This window comes from Semicossyphus pulcher, unplaced genomic scaffold (genome assembly GCF_022749685.1).
Source record: "Semicossyphus pulcher isolate SPU_LCO1_2020_fin unplaced genomic scaffold, fSemPul1.0.p SCAF_18, whole genome shotgun sequence".
In the NCBI taxonomy this organism is placed as follows: domain Eukaryota; kingdom Metazoa; phylum Chordata; class Actinopteri; order Labriformes; family Labridae; genus Semicossyphus; species Semicossyphus pulcher.
This window is the reverse complement of record NW_027211691.1, coordinates 2449497-2464730: the sequence shown is the minus strand read 5'-3', so window position 1 is coordinate 2464730 and position 15234 is coordinate 2449497.

The following is a 15234-nucleotide window of genomic DNA, read 5'->3' as shown; positions in this document are numbered from 1 at the left end:
TGTAAACCTGCAACTGTTTGCTAACATGCATCAAATAAAGGCAAAAACAGCCGCACCAGCAGCATGCCATCAGTCTGCAGGGCCTCGGGTTGCAGCACATTTCAGCCCTTTCAATAAAACACGGAGGAGACAACAGGCAGCTGTAAATGACACGCCTGTCTGAGGCCTCCGCTGTGCAACACCTTCAGGATCCTCATAATGGTCAGCTCCCCACGTCCCCAGCCTTCATTTCTGCCAGCAGCCAGCGGACAGTTCAGCCTAAAGATACCTGACACCATATGTTTCCCAGAGCTGTAATGACTGCTGCTGGCTCTGCTTTTATGGCAGCCGGCCTCTGGAGGCTCCGTGATCAGGGACGTGTCCAGGTCTCAATTAGAGCTGAAGGAAGGAGCCTGCGCTGCTTACATGGAGCAGCCTCTACACGATTAACACCTCGGCTGCTGCTGCTGCAATATGAACAAGAAAAAAATGCATGTGGGCTGCAGTTTGGAATTTACAACAAAACCCACGAGGAGCAGAGAGAAGAAAGAGGCGAGGGGTGAGATGTGCGAGCAGGACGAGGAGAAGCAGAGCGAGGGAGACAGAGATGAAGACAGAGAGAGGGAGAAACGAGGGAGACCAAAGGCATGTGGAGTTCACCATCACTTTGCTTGGCTGCACTGTGATTAAAGCGAGGAGTCCCTGGAGAGAGAGGCGGCTCTAGGCCTGCCCAGTCAGTTCTCTCGCTCCCTTGATCTCCTGCGTGTCGCCCACAGAAACATACCGCCAAACCTTCAGGAAGGGCTCCTTTTTATTGCTCCGCTCCCTCCTCCAACGGCTGCAAAGAATCTGCAAAGCAAGCACAGATTGTCATGGCACGAGCTCCTCTCAATTTAACAGGAAGGAGGTCTGAGCCGCTGCCTGGATCCTCAAGAAGTGTTTTGATGTTTTAATGAAGATATCTCCCGCCTTGTTCCACATGAACTTGTCAACCTTTGAGATTAGGTAAAAAGAGAATTTTTGGCGAGTGATTTTCCAGAAAGTTTCAGCTAAGAAAGAAGAGGCAGGAATGTGGAATACGCCTACTAAATCGTCATGAATCCCCACAGGGGGGGCTCTGCCCGCGTTTGATTGAAGTGCCTATTCTTTCAGAAAAATTGATAACCAGAATCCTGCAGAAAAAAGCAGCCAGGAAAGATGGAAGAGAAAATGTCGCCCTCGATCTTAATTAAATTCTCTGTTCAGTGGCGGTGGGCTGATCGGTCCGTCAGGGGCCCCGTCCCTCCCCTGACCTTTTTTCTTCTGGTCAAGTGACCTTCACTCCCTGTCTGCCGAGCGTCTGACAAGGCAGGCGAGCGCCTGAGGGGGGAGAGGGAAGAAAGGCCGTGACATTACACACATTCATAAGGCGCTGCAGCCGGGATAATTACACCGATACTCACTTAACATGCATTGCAGGCGAGCCTATCGTTTATCAGCCGCATGACCTCTAGCGAAGGATCTCTTCCTCTGATCTGTCTAATTATTCCACTTTTTTTCTCCCTTGTCTTCGTCTCTTCCTTTTTCCGCCATTTGTAGCGAACGGGAAAAAACCTTTGTGTGTGTGTGTGTGTGTGTGTGTGTGTGTGTGTGTGTGTAATCTATAAACAAGCCGGAGTTGTAAACATCACAGCGGCTGGCAGGGGGAATTTCGGAAGTGATTCACTGATGTTTTGTGCAAGATTTAAATTAATTCCAGTCGGCCCTCAGCTATGTCTTATTATTCTTCCCAAATAAAAACACACTTATCCTCCTCTTCAGTTCTCACGCCTGTGGCCGATCTCGGCTCTGTGGGGGGTTTATGGGTGTCACTCTCAATTTGTTGGAGAACAGGGAAAGTGAATCCTCTTAAATTTGGTTCGTCCCGCACGTGGAGCAGCTGCTGTCCTGCAGCCGCTCGTCTTGTACAGAAACGTGAATCGAGTTATGTCTGAGAATGCTTTGAATGAGGGTTCATTTAATTCAAAGTGTTGACTCTTTATCTCTTTGAAGCTCACTGTGCTGCTTCACTCATTGATTCCTTTTAGTCCGTAGGAGCTCTGCAGTGTGAGAACTTTTCCTTTGTGCAAACTAAGACTGATGACCGACGCACACGGGACGAGCATCACCTCAGGACCTCCAATGATTCCAGGTGTTTTAGAGGGAATCAACGTTTCATCAAATTTGTCACATAGAATTTGTTTTAATATTTACAATTCTTGCACATTACCTTAAACAAAGCCTTGAAAAATATAAATATATTGTACAAAAAACAGAGAAGGGGGGTGGTTACATTCTGTCTCAATTCAGGGGCTGCCTCCTCCGGAGGACGCAGGCTATGAGGGCTTGTGTAGACGCTGAGACCGAGCTGAAATGAGAAAGTCTGGTCTACGGAGGATTTCCTGTTTGCGTCACCAAACTTTGCTCCTGTCGCCTAGCAACAGGTAGCAAGCGGGCTAACATAGCTAACGGCACGTAGCTTTACCTCTTATTTTGAAGATGATTTGAAGTTTCAAGACCCAGGTTGAAACCTAAAACGTTTTCATTTAAAGTGTATTCCTCGCCATCTTGTTTGAATCGACGTGCCATGAATCTCGGAATACGTTGGGCCACTAAGGATTCACCCGATGGATCCTTCGTGTCCAAAAGGAGGACACATCTGAAGGAGCCTTTGAAAGAGGACGGCCTTCGACTCGCCACTGTGACACAATCAGCCTTCACATACTTCCTTAGAAGGATGCAGCCCCTGAATTGGGACACTAGCTAGACACAGCTAATCTATACTGCAAAAAGTGGTTTTGAATACGAGGCCATGACTGTGGCTTTGCTGGATTTATCCCTTTAAGAATCCTAATTGTTGAATAAAATAAAGACAGCTAATGGTTCAACCTGCATTCTGTATAATGGCCAGCAGGGGGCTGGTCAACTGGTCCTCCCCTCCTGATTTATTCCCTCAGTAAACATGTTCCTAATGAGTTTATGGTCTCAATCTCTAGTTTCAAGTCTCCTTCAACACATCGTGATGTTCATTTAGTCAACGATGCTCCCTTTTCGGGCGGGGCTCCCTGTGATTGACAAGTAGCTACCAAGGTGACGTTAAAAAATGTCTTGTTTAGCGTTCAGTTGTACTAAAAGAAACTGAGGAGTGGGCCGGTCATACAGTTAAAGCATCCCAATTAAAATCACTATTATGGTGAATTACACATGAACCATGCCAACCAAGCTAGCTGATGACTGAGCTAACCCTTCCAGCTTCCAAAAAAGATGACGAAGGCCCAAATGACTCTTGAGCAAAGAAGTTACTGATTTCCATCAACGGTTGAAAAGACTGACGCTGCACCTGACCGGTGAGTCCATCTGAAGCACCTCTCTGCATAAAGAACAGGGTGATGTATTTGCCTGTGCCTTCACAGAGGTGTTCCTCCTTCCTGGCAGAGTGGATGCATTGCAGCGTGTGAGGAAGCAGCCCAACACTGCTGTAAGTAATAAAGAACGAGCCATAAACCTGCAGCTGATATTTCTGGGTCACTTATCTGCAGGGAGCTGCGTGCACTGTTCTAACCTGTCAGCTTATTATGTAACACACCGGCCTACTTTGCCCCGTACACTGTCTGTAATTTTCCACTGGGCCTATGTATTCCATGGGTTTCCTGTGAATGCAGGTGAAGCTGACAGGATTTGAAGCAGTTAAAGTGCTCGGGCTGCAGATGAAACGGCATGGAGAACGAGGCGAGCTAACCGCGTTAGAGCCAAACTCTGTCCGTTTTCAGCCCGTGCGTTTTTCCATTTTCACTTTATCCACGGCCTGGCAGCTCTCACTGTGTGCTTTTGAGCTGCTTTACAGAGCAGCTTATGCAGACGGACGGCTGGTTGACAAGGAGGACACAAAGCAAACACCAGAGAGCATCAAAAGTGTTGCAGAAAGCGCGACTGTAGATGCTCTTTATCGCTCTACCAGCAGGCCTCGCTGCAGATCATCTGTCTGCTCCGAGGGTTAAAGGAGCGTTTTTGCATTTAGTTCAAAACACAAACACAGCAGATGTGTGTGAATTATATTTTCTACTTTTTAAGTCGTCTATAAAAACAGACTTTTGAAACATGCTTTAGTTATGTAATCAAGGTCACGTTTCAGGAACAGCTTTCAGATCTATTCTTCAAGTGCTATGCAACATTAAACATCAAACAATAAACAGGAAGTGTGATGTTGCCAGGGAGATAAGGCTGTTAACACCTGAGCCGCCTTATTTCCCTTTACTACAAATAGTGGTTTATAAGCTCGTGCTGCTGAAGAGAACTTCCTTTTGTGCTGTGACCACAAATACTTCTGATACTAAGAAAAACAAGACAGGAAGTTAAACAGCATGTAGCTGTTCATATTTAGAGAACGTTATCCTCAGAGCCTCGTGTAATCCAAAATATATATAGGGCACATGTCTGGTGGTGAGTGACACTGTGAATGTGTTATGTGTACGTCCGCGGGCACATTCGTGCACACTTAGCTCTGGTCTGTGTTTATGTCTGGCACTTTTTGTCGTGTAAATTCTGGGTTATCCGCACAGAGCAGCCAAAATCCAATGTACAGAGAGAGAGGTCTGACAGGTGCTGATGGTGAGGGACGTTTAAAGCATGAAGCAGAAATGATACGCCGTATAAAACACCACAAAGGAAGTGGCTATTAGTGCCTTTTAGCGGCTATTATGTGTCAAGCCTTTAAGGTTTAGATTTCCTGTGTTAGATGTTTTTTGCAGTGTTAACCGAGACAGCGGAAAAGTTTGTTGCAGGTTTAAATATCTGTGATGACTGTATTAGAATCCTTATGTGAAGATGAAAACTAATCCTGGAGGCAAACACACACAATAAAAGCACAACAAGTAAAAGTTGCCAGGCTCAGTTCGTTATTTTAAGTGTCTGACAACATTACAGAAAGGATCCCTGCAGAGATAGACCTCTTTTTTAAACCAGAAATGGCCTTTACATCGTTTTTGTCAAAGCCACCAGACTCCATTGACAAAAACAGTATTTTTACCTTGCCGAACACAGGAGTTCCCGGTCTACCTATGCTGTGACCGGTTAATATATTTGTGGTATTGTGTGACTTGGTGTTTAAAATGGCTCGGATGGATTCAACAATATATTTTTGTAGCATACATTGACAAAAAAGAAGCAACCGAATCGAGGCGGGTTGGAGCTGCAAATCCTGTGTTGTGCGAGCTAAAATGACTGTTTTTGTCAATGGAGTCTGGTGGCTCTGAAGAGATCGCTGCGACAGCTGTTTCTGGTTATAAAAATCATCTTCCTCTCTAACAAAAAGGTCTATCTCTGACTCTCTTCTAAGCCACCAGACTCCATTGACAAAAATAGCGATTTTCCCCTCACAAAACACAGGAGATGCCTTGATTTGTTCATTTTTTTGTCGTTATTGTGTGCGACAAATATTTAGTTGAATCCAAACTTACCTTTTAAAACACCAAAGTCACACAACACCACAAACAAACTAACCGGTCGAGGCAGAGGTAGACCAGCAACTCGTGTGTTCTGCAAAGTAAAATTGCTGTTTTTGTTAATGGAGTCTGGTGGCTTAAAAAAAAAGCGTCTGTTTCTGGTTTATAAAATGTGGGGGGCACTCACACCTGCCACTCATTGAGTGTGGTGAGGGAATCAGCTCAGTGCAGGGCCAAGTGTGTGCGTGTGTCTAATCGCCCCTGATTGACACCAGGTGTGGGAAGCCTACATATATCCTTGGTTTCCAGTGCTCTGTGCTGACTCATTACCTCACCATCAGAGGTAGTGAGAGGTTCTGTGTGTGCTTTGCTGAGCGTTTATAGTTTTCTCTTAAGTAGTTTGCTGGTGCCGGGTCGCTCTTTTCCACCCCAGCTGTTTGTGTCTCTCCTTGAAGCCATCACTGGCAGCCATTGTGCTCTGGTATTGAAGCGCTTACTTGGCCTCCCCAAAAGTTTAGTCTCTTGTCAGCTGCTTGGCAGCCGTGGTTTAGTTTCCCTTATCGAAGCATTATTCTGTGAGGGTTTGTTTTGTACGAAGATTATTATTTTGGTTTTTCCCTCCCATATTATCGCTTGCAAGGTTTGTGGTTTTCCCACTGGCATCCCTTGGGTCTGCAATTGCTTCCCATCATCCTGACAGAATAATGATCTTCCTTTTTTAAAGGTATAATAAGTAGGATTTTTCTAAAAACACATTCAAACCGGGCCCCTCCTTCGGCTCTTCGTCACCAGAAGCTCACTCTCTCATGCGAGAACACGGTTCACACAGCATCACGGTTACTGTTGCGCTAGCATGCTAACCGCCGGTTAACTTGTCCTACCCGGTTTGAGGCACCTACCTGTCCAACAGAAAGAAGGCCAACTCTGCATCGCTCTTTCCCCATGTTGGCCAGTCTGAATGGGGCCCAGCTGCTAATTTGAACCACTCCTGCACTCAGCTGTACGCTGTGATTGGCTCAGGGAACCACAACAGCGCCCCTCCTGAAAACGTCCCATGCAAAGCAAAACAACAGAATAGATGCAGAGGGAAGGGTCTCACAAGGGTCTGCACACACACTCACCAACACGTGTATAGAGGCCCAGAAGTGATGATTTATATATTTGTAAAAGTATTTTATTTTTCTAGGAAAATCCTACTTATTATACCTTTTAAACTAAAAGGACGTAATTAAAATTGGTTTCCATTTTAATGTCATTTAGACCACAACATGTTAAAATCCACCCTTTGAAGAACATAATTGCAAATACACTTGTGTTTGTCCGACAGCTCTCCAGGACTTGTTGATTAATGAGGCGTTGACGCCCTGGTTAGTTATTAGATCTGATTAGAAGAATTTACTGAGTTTTGTGTGCATAATAAACTTGGAAGAAGCCCTCTTACTCAACACCTTCGGAGGCTTTAATATCCCAGATGGAGAGGTTACCTCACCGAGGGAGTTTCCCGTTACACATAAGACACAGTGCTAAGACACAATTTTAGCCTGTGGCCCCCGGGAAGCCGTTTAACACACATTCTGACACATGGATATTAAAAAAGTGAAGAATTACCCCGAGCAGGGACGTCAGAGAGGGAGAGGCTCTGTCATGGTTATCAAATCAATCTCAGACTGCAGCGTGGATTCCCCTTTCTGGGCTAATTGATAAGAAAAGATGAACATGTGAGCGCGGAGAGGTAGAAAATGAAGCTTTAATAAAAAGGATGGAGGGAAAAAAAAGTAAATATTTGCAGCTCTCTATAAATCACAAGACCTGCATGAGAAGCCATCCATCACAGCGGGAAAAGGCCTGGTTGGGGTTGAAAGGTCAAAGGGCTGAGTTATGTTAGAAGGTCTCTCCGCTCCCAGGGGACATATCTGAGACGAGGGCGAGGCATCGCTTTTGTCCACCAGAACTCGACCTCTGTGTTTCCAGTCTGTTGCTATTGACCAAACACCCGTTAAAAAAAAAAAGGTCTGGAGCAGACGGCCCCGGCGTAACCCCTCTGCTGCTCTCCATCCTTCATCCTGACTGATAGCTCTCTCCTCCGCATCCGCTCCTTTAATCCACACTCACTGTACGGCCGCGCTGATGTGTCAGAGTGAAAAAGTTCCTCGACGCCACTTTCCTGCTTCTTCACGGCTTCGTGGTCAATATTTCTCATCAGGTTGGTGGGGAGACAAACGACCTCCACATCATTGACCTTGTCGTGGTTATTGGCAAGAGGAGACAATGTTGGAATCTAAAGTCCCTGAAGTTCAATTTGTGCCGCGCGTTTCATATTGAGCCGTTAAATATATCACTGTTACTGCCACTTAATTAGATCATTACTGCGTTCCTGGAAGCATTCCTTGAATTGATGTCCGTGTGTGAGAATCGGAATGATGCAGCGGGCACTTTACAAAATTTGTAAATGATACAAACCATGTTAACATAATCCAGCATGTAAAGGGTGATTTAAAAATTAATGAGCCTTTAAATTTTAATTCCAAATGTGATGCTAATCTAGAGCTAACACGGCGTGAACGAGGCGCAGATAGCAGCGAGGCGGCAGAGGCGATGTGGCAGAATTCACATGCAGGAAATATTAACCAGGAAGACGGTTTTAATGAAGCGCTGACGCTCTTCTGGATGCACAACCCCCCCATGTCTTCTCTCTCTGGAGAAGTGGCCTTGAATTCTGATGCCTGATGATACTGTAACGTGCATCACCGAGAGCTCCCTTGAAGGATTCCTCCTCGTGTCAAAAAGCCTCCTCCTCCTCTACATGCAGAGCCAACAGTCTGGGGGGGCAGGTTGTGCTTAATCAGCATTTCAAAGCCGCTCCTCTGTCAATTATCCGAGGCTGCGCTCCCTCCAGTCTGCGCGCGGGTCAATGTGCGGCGCGTCTGAGGATGACATCACCCTCCCTGGGTGTCTGTGGCAGACATGCATGGAGGAGGAAGGAGCTGATTTCGACATGTTTTTTTCTTCGTCTGCTCGCTTTGCTGCAGAAATCCTCCTGGTTTGTGTTTACCATAAAGCAGCATCTCCGGCCCGACGGCGCCCTGGGAGGCGTTCATGTGCAGAATATAATTTAAAATTCCATCAGTCAGCGTGACGCTGTGTTTTATATTTTTTCCATTAGCTCCACATGTCATACGAATAACATACGCTAAATTGTTTTGCATTTGTTATGCACACAGAGGGGACAATCTGTATGCTCTGCTGCCAGACTGTAGCATAATTCACTACTCACCCCATTGACTACTGAATATGAAACATGCGCTCACTATCAGGACTCTTCTGTCAGCGGGCCAGTGGGCTGCAGCTGGCACGGCCGGGTGTTCTCGGGACTTGTAAAGAGGCTGACTTTATGGTTTCAAACAGAGATATTAAGGCTGTAGATCTCATATGTTACAGTCAGGGGAGTGCTGGGACTGCTGGGTAATTTCCCACAGTTTTCATCAGCCTCTGGACAGATAATCTCGTTCTACAGCGCGGCTTCAGCTTGGGCCGACTCCAAAAATATTTTGCTCATTAAAAGTCAGAAGTGAGGAGACGCAGACGGAGCAGCAGCCTGAGAGAAACCCTCCCCTCTCACTCCGAGGAGGTGGTTATGATGACATTAGATATGTTGTAAGTCAGACCTCATGGACTCGCTGTGGGCAGGTTGACATTTAGTTATACAAACACGGCTTCTCTGGAGATGAGAGCTCATATCACTGGTTTAAGTGTAACTCAGGTGGCTCGCACCGAGAAAGTTCTGTTCAACTTTAAAGGTTGTCAAGTTGTATCCATGTTTTATATTCTCTGGACGAATCATTTGCTTGTTTTACTCGGTAACTTTCCTTTCCCTCGTGTGTAGCTTCTGTGCCTGATTAGCCACACACGTTCAACCCTTTCTCCTTTTGTGGATGTTCCCCTGTTACGACGGGGAGTTTGGCTTCTGGCATGTCTAGGGCATTTGCATTCTCTAACACAAAGGGCATAACAGGGGAGATAACAGGCTGGTTAGCAGTGGGTGGTGTGGGGTTAAGCAACGGTGGCTAGCTCAACTGAGAACTCCTCATGAGCGGCCAGCCCAGGCAGCGTCGGTTGACATTTGTTTTCTGTGTGGATGGTTGGTCCAAAAGATGAAGATAGTCGGCTTCAGTCCAAAAACTCGAGTCTCACAAACAAAAGGTGCTCCGGTGTCGGGTCTCAATCCTTCTCGTAGTTCAGCGCCAAACTCACTGGACGCTGTTAGCCAGCAAACCTAAGACACCTGGGGAACCGGAGTGATTGACAAGCCCCGCCCACTACCAGCCAGCCAAAAAGAGAGTGACCTAATAATGTGTCTACTAAAGAGCATAGTGCTCAACCTAACACCCCTCATAGCTTTACTCTTGATTTCACCTGTTTTCATTGTGTTTTTAGCACCTTAAATTTGGACTTTGGATTCTAACCTGCCACCAGTAGGCCTTTTGTTTGTCCTAAACACGAGGATTCTCCCCAACAAATAAGTGATGTGCAGAGCTTTAAATCCACCTTACAGTATCCTCTCAGCTCTTGTGGAGACGCCAGAAGTGATCCCAATAAAGGAGAATGACGTACCTGGTACTATACACGAATTAGGCCAATGGAAAAACCCAGAGAGCTCGCAGAGATGTCTGTCTGTGTCACAGCTCAATGGGACAACATTTGAAAGCAGTTTGATTTTAAAGCTTTACTCCTGAAGGCATTTTAATACTCGACCAAGATGATTTTCTCCCGACTGGGGAGGAGTGGCAGCAACTGTGAGCTAAATTATATTACTCAGCTTGATTACCGGACATGAGAGTTGGCATAATCACATTTCAACAATCGGTGGGCAGAATTCAACCCCACTGGAGCTGTTGTCCGTCGCCTTAACCACGGAGCCATGGCAACCAAAGTCAGTGAGTTCATTCAGAGGTTTCAGGTGTTTGTGTGTCGACCTTCACCTGAATGTATTCACACGTCTTTGGTTGTATTTGTAAAACATTCTTACTGTATTCATAGTGATTGGTAAAGAAAAACATTATGTACAAAATCCTGATATAAACTGGGGAGAGACCTTTCGCTTAAACTAGTGACAATTCACTAAAACCACAGATTTTAAATAACATAGCAGTGTTGTGACCAAGTCATCTTTGCTCCAGTCCAAAGCAAGTCTCGAGTCATTTTTCCTTGGTCGAGTCCTTAGTTTAGGCAAGTCAAGTGACTTTTTTTTTTCCACCCAAGATCCAGCACTCTTACCTGTAGTATCCGGTCTTTACAAAGAGAAAACACAAGGTGTTAGCAGCCCGTCTAATTATGATATTATTGGTCAATTTATATAACCTGTTCAAAGAGTGACAGTGAATTGTATCTGTGTTATCTTGGCACAGACGCAGCCATGACGACGGTCTGCTCTGAGACCGTGTTGAGGAGTAACGAGTACGACTGATGAGGATTCTCTTTGGGGGCTTTGATGTTGCGTGTTGCCATAGCGAGGAGTTTGACTGACAGCCAATCATGACAATCACATACCGGGGAGCTTTTTGAGTCATCCAATCATGACTCCCAGTTTGCGCTGCGTACATACTTGATAGTTAGACAGAACTCGAGTCATCTCAAGTCCACATCTCTGGGACATAGCCACCTGGACGTTAACCATTGGTTTCTCAGCTGTGTAAATGAAGTCTCCAGTATCGACTACGTAACAACCGCCACACCGAACCATCCTGGCTAAAGATGGAGAAGGACAATGATGGCTTTGAAATTCAACTGGCACTTATAGGCCTGGGTTTTGTTATTTCTTTTAGTACATAAGAGATCTGCCTTTCAAGCTAACTGATTTTGATGGCCTTGAGGATTTTATTGGAAATCTGTGTTTCACAGGAGAGAGTCAGATTAAAGTTAAAAAGATGCTATTAAACAAAGTATTTTAACTTAAATATATTTTGGGTTGATTCTACATTAATTTTACATTTAAATATCCATTATGACAAGCTTCAGTCATAAGAAAAGAGCGATTAATTGCGTTTAATCATAGAAAATTGTGCAATTTTTTTTGTTTTTTTGTTTAATCGATCAACAGCCCTAAAATACAATACTAGCATTTAACTCACCAAAGAGCTCAGACTTCTTGTAGGACCAGCTAGTTCTATAAATCAGATTATTTGTCAGATTTTTTTCTCCAAAATCACAAACAGGCAAAGTTAAGTTCACGTCTAGACAGCCAGCAGTATCCACCTGTCACTCAAGTGACCCCGCCCCTATAATTAAAGCAATAATATAATGTAAACAGGTGAGTTATGTAAACATTTTCCCCGTACAGTTGTTAAGAAGAGAGAAAAGAGCTACAGAGACCCAAACAGTTTTTTGTACCAGGCTGTAAACGTGTTTATTTCTGCTGTAAAGTTTAACATGGGGCTCTATGGGGACGGACTCACTGCTGGAGACAGCCTCAAGTGGACACCAGAGGAACTGCATGTTTCTGGCACTTTAAATTGGCTTCATTTTTCAACAGCGGACGTTGCCGCTCGACTGAAAATAAGTGTTAGTTCCTCTTCTACTGATTTTAAACAGGTAGCTGTACTCTTACTAGTAGCTCTTGACCTCATTCATTTAATCACATCCGAAGATTCTCTTGGTTTAACTCCAGCAGCCACGTTTCTCCCTACAGAACACCTCTGTGATCCATTCTGTTTATATCATCCATCATTTTTAGTATCTGTCTGCTAAATGTCTGTTTCTGCTCTGAACTGTGACAAATTCTTCCCTTTACTAAAATGCATTTTAACATTTCATCCCACACGTTAAACTTTCACTGCGACTGATGAAATCCAGACGCGCTCTTATAAAACCTCCTTGTTGCTGCCGTAATAAGAAATAAAAGATCTGAATGACACAAAAGACCATTTATTTATCATAAATCTCGTTCAGCTCCTAAACGTGCAGCCGAACCTCCTCACACCACATGATGTATGGATCACAAACTGTATTTACCATCTAAATTGCTTCTCCACAATGCCATGATGATGACAGAGATTAATCGTCCGGAGCGTTAAATCTTCCCCCCTTTCAATACGCTGGCACTTCTTCGGCCACACGTTTCCAACTTAAAGGCAACATTTGTATTCCTGAGCGTCTCCTCTCGCCTGCTTTATGATATTACCGCCGAGAGACTGCGAGCGGAGCGCCTCGTCTCCATGTGTGGGCTCCAATTCAACCATCATCCATTTCCCCGGCTATCTTTTTATCATTGCACGGTCTAATAAATGTGCCGTGTGCTCTGTGATGCTGCATCATACATCAGACAAAGTGACCCGGGTCAGAGCATCGCCAGCCACCAAGGTTACCCTCTCTTCCTCTCACTTTCACCTGCTGTTACCGAGAGAGGGCGAGTATTTTTCATCTTTTGTCAGTTGGAAATATTCTCTGACAAAGTAATAACCTCTCCATGTCCCCTTTGAATGTCTAACAATGTGTCTTCTGAAGGAGACGACAAAGGTGCACAAGCCACAGGGGTTTGCGTCGCGGTTGTTTTGATCCGGCAGGTCGCCATTGACGAGTGCACTTCAATGAAAGCAGCAGGTTGTTCTTCCCACTGTGGCTGCTTTTACCTGGTTATGAGAGGATTCTTTAGCTGCCCACATCAAACACACGCGGCGGAATATCACAGAGAGCTGCTGCTCGGCTGTGTGGAGGTTTCTGTGCTGCAACCTGCACGCTCTCCTGCAGATGGAGGATTAAAGAAACTGGAGGCCGGCCAGAACATTTTGGTTCACCATAGCGCCTTGGCAGAACACACACACACACAGAAACACACACACAGTTGGTCATTTCAGTGTGAGATTGTGTGATTTTTCAGCACATGCGATCAGAGCTTGGCAGCGCATGTCCGGCTGTCTCCCAGCGATCACTCATCTGAGGCGAGAAAATCAGCAGTGCCCTCAGAAACTCGACGCGCTGATTGGAGCCAGATTGGAACAAGGCCTCCGAATCAAAGGGACACGCTCGGATTCATCGTCGAGTCGGAGCGAGACTATTACAGACGCGGGATTAACCATCGCAGACAGCAGCCGCGATGAAAGACCTCCCTATCTCTGTCCTTTCTTAAGTGTTATATGACAGAGTCCAGCACTGACCAGCACAGAGACACAGAGGCAGGAAAGGTAATCTAAGTGAGACGAGACACATTAACCCTTTAAAAGCAGAGCGACGGCAGGGGGCACGAGGAAGATTGTTTTTATATGACCCTAAAATTAAACCATAATGGTCAGAGCCTTCATTCTTTCCTGTCATGTTGTGAATGTTGTATAAATAATTACATTATATTACATGCAATGTGAAACATGGTGAGAACATTTAAGCTTAAATAAAAACTATAATAACCACAACAAAACATTTAGGCTTTTCAGATTTTAGGAAATCATTTCAACATACACCAAGAAATTAAATTATTTTAAGAACATTAAGTCGGGATTAGAGCAACATTTTCCATTTGTCTCTGAGTTCCAGGTTCTATAGTCTGACGCTCTTTTCACACTGCGGTTCCACCACAGCGGTGTAACAACCCTCGCCGTGACCTCGCCTTTGCAATCTTACATTGAACCAAGAAACGCCGGCCTAAAGCCGGCATTTGCTAAATTTAAGCTAAATTTTCTAACAAATGGAGAAATATTTTCTTTTATCTCCATAAATAAACTTGTTTTTGGATTAGTTGTGCTGGTTTTACGATATATTTCTTGAACACAGGATGCTGCTGAGGGTGCAAGCAGTCGCAAATTAAAAAAAAAAATGTTTTGACCTTATACGTCTTCATTGAGAGAGAGGACAGTGGATGATGTCGGACCCACCGCAGGAGAGTGGGGACGACGCGCAACAGGGGGCCGAGTGTGGGAGTCAAACCCGGGGCCGTCGCACCGAGGACTGAGCCTCTGTTCATGGGACGAGTGATTTAACCGCTGAGCTAAACCGGCGCCCCGCAGTAGCAACTTTTAAGCTAATTTTCCTACAAATTAAAACGATTATACTTGAATAATAATATCTTTAATTTTTATAGCGCCTTTCATTGGACCCAAGGTCGCTTTACAAGGAGGAACACAGAAACACTCACAAATACTTTCTTTGTATCGGACATATTTGCATGTTTTTGGAATATATCAGTGCCTCCAGGAAGTTGCAATTCAGCATATTCACGCCCTATTTCCCCAACAGGCGTCGACATGTGCATCAACAAATATTGATCTTCATAGATCTGAAGAGTATCGTTGATGGTGCCTTTAACATCTCAAACGCTGCATGCTAGAGACGGACAGCTGATCCGCGTGTTGGAAACTGTTAGCCGTTTCCACGTAGCCACTTCCTGCTGCCGTAAGCTTTCCACCAATCAGAGGCTCTGTTACAAATGTTTATCAAAGCGTGTTTGTACAGTGAGATCTTGGAGTTACATTTTCTGCTCCTGTTAGCAGATCATTTTGCTTACTTGAAATGATATTTAACTTAATTTATTGCTGTTATTTTTATGTTTTTGAGAGCTGACTTTCTGCAGTGCACCAGTCCTCCCAGCTCCAACAACAACAGCACCACAGAAGAAGAACGAACCAGCAAAGACAGCTTGATGTATGGACGCTTTGAGATATGTGCACTTTCTCTTTTTAATCTGCAGGACATTCAGCTGCTGATGGAATGAATAGTGTGTGTGTGTGTGTGTGTGTGTGTGTATTAAAAGGTGCGGGTGCATTAACTCCCATGGGAAAGGGTAATGACTGTGCCACTAATAGAGAATCAT